Below are 9308 nucleotides of genomic sequence, written 5' to 3'. Positions count from 1 at the left end.
TTGAAGTTTTCCTGGTACTAAGGCTGGTTACTAATCAAAAGGACTGGATTTCTAAAATATTTTTTCATAAGCAGTCCTTTTTAATTTGTTTGTTAATCTTCTTATTGTAGTGAGCCATTTTTACTTTATGTTAGAAAAGCTAAAAGTCGGGTAAATAATAGGTTTAAAGATGAGAAGGAAGATAGATCAATCAATTCATTCTAGTGGCAAAAGGCACACTTACATTTCATAAGGAAGCTAATATTTATAAACCGAAAAACCGAAGTATGCTTTAAATACATACCCAAGCTAGAGATTTAAATAAGCATGAAAACAGACTTCTAAGGTAGTAAAAGCAGTGGTAAAAAGCAGGACCTTTATTCACAGAGAAAGTTCAGTCCAAAAGGAATCGAAGGCTGTCAAAAATGGACAACTCCAGGACTTAAAAACAAGCAAACAAAACAAACAGACAAATAAAGCCTTAATCCAGGAGGCACACACAGAAGTCAGGGAGCACAGTCAATTTATTAATTAATGCCTTCCGGTGTAATGTTTTTGGAGTCCTCCAGATACTGCCTCCAGTCAGCCACGCTTTTCCAAAGCCCACACAAGAGCAACGTTCCTAGTTTATGAATGACGATAGTTCTCTCCTTTTCAAAATGAGGAAACAAATGTGTTTTACGCAAAGCACTATTTGGCCGTTGAGCTGTTGTTTAGAATTACACTGACACTACCCAAATTTCCAGCCACATCAAAAGCTGTCCAGAGAAACTGCAGGCAATCCTTCACTTGGTAAAGGGAACGTGTTCCAACCACCTCTTACTAAGGTAATTTTTGGGAATTAGGAATCTATCATCTAGAAATAACATTATATGTAGTAGTTAAGTTCCCCAAATAGCGCACAAATATCCCTTTACTTCCGGGTTCTGGGTAAGGGCCTTAGGTTGTGTAAGATGGGAAGGAAAAGGGTTGCCTTTTCGGGGAGCCCCCACCCTTGGCAGGCAGCACCCACGCTTTGCCTCGATCAGCTGTTAAAGAGCTACTGGTGGGCAGAATAGTTTAAGCGCTAATCACCAAAGAATCACCACGCTTCAAAATCACACACGACCTTGCTCCTAGTCGTCCTATCCTTTCCTCCAGTGTAACTGGACCAGCCGCATGGCGGGAGCAAGGCAGTCGCGGAAGGGAACAAAAGTCCTGCGTGTGACAGACATCACCTTGAGTCTGGTCCTGCAGTGTGCCAGCCAGGCAGCCGTACACCTACGTGGAGTCCTCCTGAACCTCCTCAGGTTACCCATCCATCACCTGGCAGAGCTGTGGTGATGGCTAAGGGGAGCACAGTGTTCTCTGCCTTCCCATTTATCTATTTTAACTAAAGTGTCTGCAATTTACGGCCATTTATAACCAGCTAAAGGAAATGGCACTTTTAAACCTGATGGTTATTAACTAATAAAATGGAGAAAAGTAGCTAAGATTTTCTAAGGGCCTATTACATGCCAGGCACTGTGCTTCATATGAATTCCTGGTGGGTAACAAGACGAAAGGAAAACAAAGGGAAACCAGGCTGCCTGGGAACCTGTCTTTACCCCCTACCCCCCGCACCCTGCTCCGTGTTCCCAATTTTCTTCCTACAGATGATCCTGCTTTGATATCTTCCTCTCGTCCTTTACTTTTGATTTCTACGATGAGAGATTTTGTAACCGATGTCACAACAGCAGTGACTGAAACCTTCACAGTGGGGCAAAAATGGGAAAAAGCAACACCATTTGTAAATACTGCATTTTAATGTGACAAACTGTTTTAGATTTTTAAAAAATACCTAAATGAACCCAAAAACTAGTCAAAAGAGCCACTTAGCACCTACATCTAATGGAGACTCCCTCAAGATAAAAATCCTTCTTAGGGGCCGGCCCCATGGCATGGTGGTTAAGTTCACGCACTCCACTTAGGCGGCCCGGGGTTTGCAGGTTTGGATCCTGGGTGTGGACCCAGCAATGCTCATGAGCCACGCTGCAGTGGCATCCCACATAAAATAGAGGAAGATTGGCACAGATGTTAGCTCAGTGGCAATCTTCCTGAAGCAAAAAGAGGAAGATTGGCAACAGATGTTAGCTCAGGGCCAATCTTCCTCCTACATGCACAAAACCCTTCTTAGAAGAGAGCAGTCTAAAGTCTAAGTCTTTAAAGTTGGTTGTATTACATAAAAACCTGCTACAGCACTGGGCTCCTGAATTGGCACACAACAACCAGTCAGGACCCATCAGTCTCCCCTTCCTCAATAAAGGCGCAATTGATCTGTCTATGTCTTCCGTGCTCTACTTTTCCCTTTCCCACTGAACCTGAGTCCATGAGACACTAGCGAGACTCACTTTCCAGTGAAATTTTCAGTGAAAAGCATGCAGCTCTCGAACGAGGCGGGTCCTCCATGCATCACTGTTTCCTGGCTTTCTGTCTTTCTTTGGCCCCACTGCACTCTCACAACACAGGCTCCAACTCTGTTTACTCTGAGATGTACTGGAAAAGACTTGACCAGATTCAAATGCCACTCATTCATTCATTCATTCTTTCATTAATAAATACTTATTGACTCCCTCCTCTATGCTAAAAATGGAGGCCCCCTCTTATTGGAGCATACACTTTAGTTAAAGAGATAGCTATGAATCCAATAATGACACAAACAAAAGTTAGATTTCAAACGTGAGAAGTGTTTACAGGGGACAGACAAGGTGCTAAGTCAGTAGGGTTACTTGATTTGGTCAGGGAGTGAGGGAGTGATGGTGGATTTACTATATGAAGAATAAGGAGGAGCAGAAGGAAGAATATTTTAAGCCGCGGTACTAACATTTGCGGAAGTTCTGTGATGGAAGAAGGGGAGGACATGACAATCTCAAGTGACTTGAAGAAGGCTAGTGACTAAAATTCAGACGGTGAGATGGAATATGGTACAAGATGAGGATGAATGGGGCCTGTAGACCATGTTAAAGATTTTAGACTCTGTCCTATAAGCAAAGCATCCAATAAAAGCTTATAAGGAAAGAGTTGGCTGAGTAAAGATTAGATTGGTGAGAGGGCTGGAGAGGATGCTTATGGACCAATTAGTAGGTTACTAAAGTAGTTTAGGTGACAGGTAATCGTAGCTTGGATTAATGTGGTACTCATGTAAAGGGAGATTTAGGAGGTAAAATCACCATTACTTGATGCTGGGTTGAAAACCGAATTCAAGGGAGAAAGGGGATTTCTGGCCTATACCATTTACTGACAGAGAGAACCTCAGAAGGGGATCTGATTTGGGGGTAAAGAGCATGGATTTGGTTTTATACATACAGAATTTATTTATTCATTTATTTATTTTTTAAAGATTGGCACCTGAGCTAACATCTCTTGCCAATCTTTTTTTTCTCTCTCTTTCTTTCTTCTTCTTCTCCCCAAAGCCCCCCCGTACATAGTTGTATATTCTAGTTGTGAGTGCCTCTGGTTGTGATATGCGGAATGCCACCTCAGCATGGCCTGATGAGCAGTGCCATGCCTGCGCCCAGGATCCAAACCAGTGAAACACTGGTCCACCAAAGCAGAGGGCACAAACTTAACCACTCAACCATGGGCCTGGCACCCGTATAGAGTTTATAATGCCTTTGAGCCTTCCAAAAGGAGATGTCAAATAGGCAGGTGGGCATCTTCTCGCTAGTGTATTTCTGAAGAAAGAGATGTGTTTATGAGAATTATATGGACCCACAGAGATCTGAATAATCTATTTTACTTCAAGGATGTCCCTAACAAATATAAAACATGCATGGACGGTGAATTCATTCATTCATTTATTTAACTAGTATTTCATGGAATTACTTCTATGCACCAGGCACTATTTTAGGCAGTGAGGATATGATGCTAAATGGCAATTATTCCTACTCTAAAAGACACATTAAAAAAATATTTGTGATGTTCATATGTGCTAGGTGCCTCTGTCAGCATGAAGTCCCGTCAGTGAACAAAGCAGCAAGGGACCTGCCCTCTTGGAGCTTACATTCTAATACAGATGGATAATAAACAGACAACAAAGATATCCTATAATCACAGGTGACCATCAATACTGATGAAGCATCTGTTACTCAATATCTAAAATGATAAGCTGAATTTATTGCTTGCTGAGGCGAGGGAGAGTTGAGCTCGTAAGACACAGTTAATACGCAAAGAAGAGAGCTTATGTAGGGTTTTGGAAAAAGTGTGGAGTTTAGAAGCTGGCATGTTGACTTTAGCTGTGGAAACATGTTGACCTGAGTAAGATTCTTGCTGACTGGCTGGCTCTCAGAGATCTGTTCCCTGGACTGAAGCTGCTGCTGATGATCCAGTTTTCTGAAGTTGATGGCAGGGGACGTTACTGGTTTTCTTTCAGAAGTGCATGCACTTTTGTCATCAATCACTGATTGATTAAACACATTTAGTCCTGGTTTTGATTGTGACTCACTGCTATGCTGAACGAACTGTCAGTTTTTCCTAGGAGAGTGAGAACTTTATATTCCCAAAACCATGAAGAAAGTAATTCAGGATAAAGAAATAGAGAACAAAGGAGCTGTTGTTACATTTGAGCAGAGAACGGAAAAAAGGCAGCAATGCCTAAGAATATTTGGGAAAAGAGAGTTCCAGGCAGATGGAAAAGCAAGATGCAAGGGCTCCGAGTGAAGAGCCTGCTGGGAAAGTTTGAGAAACACAGGATGCCTGTGCAAGTGGAGTACAGTCAACAAGAGGTGTGAGATGCAGCGGGAAGAGCGGCCAGAGCCTAGATCATAGAGTCTTGCAAGGCAAGGTCTGGAGGAGGAATTGACGAAGCGTGGCACTTGGTTGGATGTGGGATGTAAGGGATACTAAGAACTCAAGGACAAAGCTCCAGTTTCTGTTCAGCCCCACTTTCCATTGTGGGAAATGGAAGCTATGACCATGCCGCTCATCAAAACAGGTGCAATTCAGTGCTACAGGTGCTGTGATAAAAGAATGTACTTGAAGGCACGTAAAAGGGAAGCATTCAATACATTTAGGGCGGGAGGTTAGAACCCTTAGAGAGTAGATAACACATGAGAGGACTGTGTGTCCTCCCGGCCAGGTGGGGTCAAAGCCAGGACCTATAGGCCTGGGAGAACATTCCAAGCCAAGAGCGGAGCACAAAGGCATAGAAGAGAGAAACATCCTCGGTACCACCAGGAACAAAGAGGCCACAGGAGTTTAGGACGCGCCTACTGAGATCAGGCTCCTCTTGGGCAGTGAGGCCGTAGTTTCCCACTCTGCTGCGCGCAGGTGTCCTCTAAGCTGTAGCGCTAGATCAGGATTCAAAGAAGAGCTGCTTCTCTCGGATGTATGGAATTTCTCTCTACTTGACGGAAGCATCCTCTGAGGGCTTTGAAAATTGTTTTGAAACTAGGCTGAACTCAGAAACTGAGTCTGAGTGAACCAACAGATGTGGAGGAAAACACCCCCCAAAACAGAAAGAAATCTTGAATATCCTTTTCTATCCACAGTATCCTAGAGGAAAGATACTAACACTCGTTAAATAAATTAGAGAAACCCATATTTCCCTGCAAAAGAGAGGATTTGGGAGGTGATCTAAAGAATCAGAGCATAGCCCAGACAGCAGATAGAGCAGCTCACTAGAAACTAAAATTCAGATTTATCTGAACCTTAATTAGAGGTTTATCTACATATACACTTATTTTAGATTTGTTGTTTTTATCAAAATGAGAATAAACCTAGAAAATAACGTAAAATTTGAATACTTTACTCATCCTATTTTTATAGTTCTGTCATAGTGTCTTTAATTGTTAAAATTAGAGGAAAAGGAAATTATTGTTTATACTATTTTGAGTTCTCAAGTTGAGCAGTTTTTCCTTTATATAAACTTTGACTTTTTTCCTTTCTTCTAATATTTTGTTTTGGAATCTATGGATTATCTTAAAAAGAAAAATCCTTTTTAATAAAAATTCTCTAAATTTAAATGGATTTTGTCTATTTCTTATATTATAACATTTTTTGCCATAAAAACAGATGAGTATTGTACTTAATGACACACATTGTAGTTCATCCAACTGTCTAGATGTTAAATTTAGCAATCACAGATTTAAATAATTTAAATTAAAAAATTTAAGGAATCTATGATTTATTTTAAAGAGAAAAAATAATTAAAATCTTGTTAAAGAGAAGGAGAAAACCATGTTAGGATTAGCTGACTGAGCTAGTATTTTATGACTATCTGTCAAATATTATCAAAATAATTGAAAATGCATTTTTCCGAGCATTTTCCATTTAATTATAAATACCTGATTTTTAAAGATCAATTCCAATAAAAATATAAGAAGTTTCAAATATGAAAATTTGGCATTTTGCCTGAAACAAAACTAAACATGATGAAATGATTTATTTCATGAATGTCTAAAAGTTAGCATTAATGAGCACGTTTTAGACATTGTGCTAGACTTCTCGCATACAATTCTCATCTAGTTCCAATGCAACAAAATGATTATAAGCCCAAAAGCACAGATGAGGAAATCAATGCTCAGAAAAGTTGAGTAACTTGCTAAATATTACAGAGCTCTTAGCGTTTTGTCGACCTTCTCCGATGGACATATGAGGAGACTAGAAATGGCGAAAGGAGAAAAACTTCGAAAATCTATTGAATGAGACTTTAGAAACCTAGGAAAGGGGCCAGCCCCGTGGCCGAGTGGTTAAGTTCGTGCGCTCCGCTTCGGTGGCTGGGGTTTCACCAGTTTGGATCCTGGGCACAGACATGGCACCACTCATCAAGCCATGCTGAGGCAGCGTCCCACAAAGCACAACTGGGGCACTCACAACTAGAATATACAACTGTGTACTGGGGGGCTGTGGGGAGGAAAAAACAAAAAAACACTAGGAGAGGTGTGTTCTCAGGCCTTTAACACCTGTGTAAGTAACATTCTCATCAATACTATGCGCTATCTCTATTTGAAAAAGCAACACATAAACAACTTACAATCTTGTTTAAGATTTTAAGACCACTGACAGTCTATCTCTGGTGTCATTTTTGTGTATACCTTTGTGGTTACTATTCCACATAGCAGATTAAGTAGGTAAAGGGTAAATCTGAAAAAAATTTCTTTGAAAAAAAGTTTAATTTTATTGGAGCGGTTTTTTTTTGAAACTTTCTCAAACATAAATATTTAGAAAATATTTCCTGGTAGAAATACATCATAAAGGCTATCTTAGTCTACCATTTAACTGCTTTTTCAAAATTAATTTCAGCATAATTAAATAATCAATAAGTATAATCTCAGTATTCATTTTGGCACCTATGCCATATTCACAAGTACTTTGGATGTTTTAAAATGTATTACATTTTTAAGTATGTTGAAAGCTAGCGGTAAAAAATACATAGAAAGACAAATAGAGAAATTAGAAAGCTCTTGCTTTTTTAAATAAGCAAGTTGTTCAAATCCCAGTCATACATACAGATAACATACTTTTATGCAGTCTTTCATGCTGCAGATGGCAGCAACACTTCACATTATCAGCTCCGCTTACCTACACCAGAAGACTCATGGAAATACACTTTTTTATTAAGTATTCACTTTGTTCTTTCTGTAATCTTGGAAAGAAAACGTGCTGATTTTGTACGTAAGAGGGTGAAATTTGATGTTATTTTTCTTATCGAACAAGCAACATCCATTTTTATGGATGCATTATGCACAACATAAAAGTTTAGTAATTACTATTTTTGATGAACAGACTGAATAGAATTTCAATCAATTTAATGAAAAGCATTTATTCCTATTTTTCCAAGGAAACTGAGTAACTGTCTCTTATCCAATAGTTAAATAAAAGCAACCATAAAGATTAAGCATATAATGGAAAGTAGATTCCCAAATCTGATTTGCTATTCCTCACATAAGAGCTAGACAATTATTGCACAAAATCTAAAATTATTTAGAATCCTGCAGGAAACCTCTTCACTTTGGCCATTTGTATGTTGCATCTTGATCATCTTCACAGGAAACACACAGGCAAAGCCCCAGCACATCCATGGAGCCAAATCTCCTGCAGATTTGGTGACTCAGGCTCATCAAGCAAGGGTGAGTAGGTCTGATCATGGATGGGAATGCCCCACTATTTTTAAATAGACTTTTAAGATAATAAAGTGATAGGAACACAAAATCCATAATGAATATTCTGTCTAGAATGGTGGGAGGAGGGAGAGCAGAAGCAGGGAAAATGCAATGTAAAATATAGAGAAATCAGCTTTCTCCTGTATGGGTGATTTTCAATCCAGGTTGAATGTTCAAATCATATATTTTTAAATACCAATGGGGAGAGATTTTTTTTTAAAATACCAATGCCCAGGCCTCATTCCAGACCAATTAAGTCAAAATCTCAAGGAGCATCTTCTGAACCACTGAAGTCTTTAGTAAAAACCTGCTCCTTGATACTAACATGCATCCAGTGTTGCAAACACTGAGTTCCTAGTCACTGCTGACAAAATGGTATCAGTTTTATTTTTAAGCACAACTCTCAAAGTAGACATTCGAAAGCTTCAGTGATCTGGCTCTGGTTTACCTCTATAGACTTTCCGGCAGTACAGTCATGTCCTCTGGGATTCCTGTGCAGATCCCTAGTCTATTCTCTTTAACTCACATTTCCAATGTACTGAATGATTGCAAAATCACAATAACAGTCGTGCTGTCATCTATATATCGGTAGAATTCTTGAGAGTATTTCCAAGTACTTCCACACATATGAATGACCTGAGCAGGGCCTCACAAGTAAGCAGGATTTCAATGGTGCAAACAATGGAGATGGCAAAGTACAACCTCCAGATAATGATGTCATAGAAAATGAGAAGAAAAATTAAATGACTTTCTTCTACTTTATGTCCACAGGTCTTTTTTACTCTACCAGTTTATGTAAAAATACTATTAATAAGTATGTAAAATGTTCAGTCATGGTGAATAGATGAATAAATTATGGTTCACATATAGGATGTAATTCTCTTTCCTTAAACTTAGATTGTAAGTCAGTTAGATGATAGCTATAATACATAAATATATAAGCAGACAGGATGGAAAATATCTATATTATAGTAGGTAAAAGAAAATCAAGTTTCTTTCCAGAAGTATGAAGAATTATGATCACTTTTTATAAAATCAAAAATAATTACATGTGGGGTGTGCATAAAAATAGAGAAGAAACAGAAGTGCAAAAGGCTAAAGTTCCTATTTGTTGTAACGGAAGTACAGGTATACAATCATAAAGGTCATACAAAACATTTTTAGATGTATGTTAAAAAGTATGACAGCCAGAATGTAGGTCCTTACACA

This window comes from Equus caballus, chromosome 16, assembly GCF_041296265.1.
Source record: "Equus caballus isolate H_3958 breed thoroughbred chromosome 16, TB-T2T, whole genome shotgun sequence".
NCBI classification, from domain to species: Eukaryota; Metazoa; Chordata; class Mammalia; order Perissodactyla; family Equidae; genus Equus; species Equus caballus.
The sequence above is the reverse complement of the archived record's forward strand: the minus strand, read 5'-3'. Positions refer to the sequence as shown.